The following is a 1,632-nucleotide window of genomic DNA, read 5'->3' as shown; positions in this document are numbered from 1 at the left end:
TCGGTTACCTGACAGCGGAGACAGCAGCGGGGACGCGCGCGGACTCGTGTTCACGCGCCTCCACCTCCTGTGTGTGTGTGTGTGTGTGTGTGTGTGTGTCAGGGTGTGTGTGTGTGTGACCTGGTGGGGGCGCTAGAGAGAAAGACTCGTCACCTCGTGCACCTTTGGCACCAGGTCAGACCCACGAGCTTCACTTTAACTCAGAGACTCGAGTCAAACTTTACTGATCCAAAAAAGGCAAACGACCTGGACACAAACGCTCAAACATCACAAAAAAATATAAAAACAAAGAGAAAAAAATATATAAATTTAAAAATAAATTCTAAATAAAACATAATAATATAAATGTAAATGTACAAGTCAAAATAATTAGAAACATAAGTAATAAAATATAAAATCAATGATACGATGATTGACAGGACATGGGGTTATCCGTTATGTAAGTGTGAGTTGTTGTGCAGTTGTAGGGAGTATTATATGTTACGTAAAGGTCGATCAATAACAAGGCAATGCATTTAAATCGACTTTGACCTGATTAAACGGCATAAAAAACACACGTGAGTACTTATTAAACAATTTTAGGACAAAAAAAGAGACAATTACGTAATAAGAACGTCAAATCTTCTGTTCTGTTTTATAAAAAAGGTGTAACTTGCGATGTTATTTTTGTTATTTTACACTAAAATTGAGACGGCGAAGCCTTTACCGTATATTTACCTTTTAGATTTTTAAATTTAATTAAAATTACGACCGATTTATAAAAGTAGATATCAGATTCTCAAACTCTTCTATGTGTTTTGTTCTAAAAAAAATTAAGTAAAGTAAAAACGGAAAATGTTCGTAAAGTTAAATTAAACAGTCACTCGCTTCGACAAACAAAAATACCTAAAAATCCTAAAAAGATGCAACAGATGGATGGTAAAAACATTTGAAAATTTGACGTTTCAGTTTAAGAATAACGCGAGACTATTCCCACTCTCCACGTTTACGCACGCATACGCACGCTTACGCACGCAGGCGCAGGAGCAGGAGCAGGTGCACGAGCTGCACGCGGCGGCCCCGGTTCGTTTCGTGGCCTTCTCTTCTCGCGAGACTCACGCGCCTCACCTCCGAGACTGAGCAGATGTCATTTTACGCAAGAAAAATGTTACGCATTGTTTTGATCGTTAAACGCGTCCGAACAAGACAAAAAACGTGGATTGTAACGTAAACTAACGCTTTAAAATACGCGTGAAGGATAAAAACGTGGATCTATCGACATGATTGGATTAAATAAATACATTTTAAGTCTTTTAAAAATTGAAATTATGATTGAAATTAAAAATATGGAGTAATTTTAAGCCAGTTTTATGATTTTTAATGATTTATTGTAGAGATTTTTTTAAAACGTAAACCAATTTTGTTCCATTTCAACACCTGCGCAGCGCTTTTTTCTTTTATCACTCGCTTCTTTTCATGCATTTATTTATTTATTTTTTGATGTTTTTGAGTCTTTTTGTTTCTCTCTCGCTCTTCTCCTCGAGTTTTGGAGCGGACAGGTTTTACGCACGGAGACGCAGACGCACGCACACGAGGAGAAGAAGAGACGAGAGAAGAAAACCCAAAATATGACCTGAGAAACTGCACAAACAC

This window comes from Boleophthalmus pectinirostris, unplaced genomic scaffold, assembly GCF_026225935.1.
Source record: "Boleophthalmus pectinirostris isolate CB_2022bp ecotype Guang Dong unplaced genomic scaffold, ASM2622593v1 HiC_scaffold_9, whole genome shotgun sequence".
Classification (NCBI taxonomy): domain Eukaryota; kingdom Metazoa; phylum Chordata; class Actinopteri; order Gobiiformes; family Gobiidae; genus Boleophthalmus; species Boleophthalmus pectinirostris.
Note: the sequence above shows the minus strand (reverse complement) of the source record.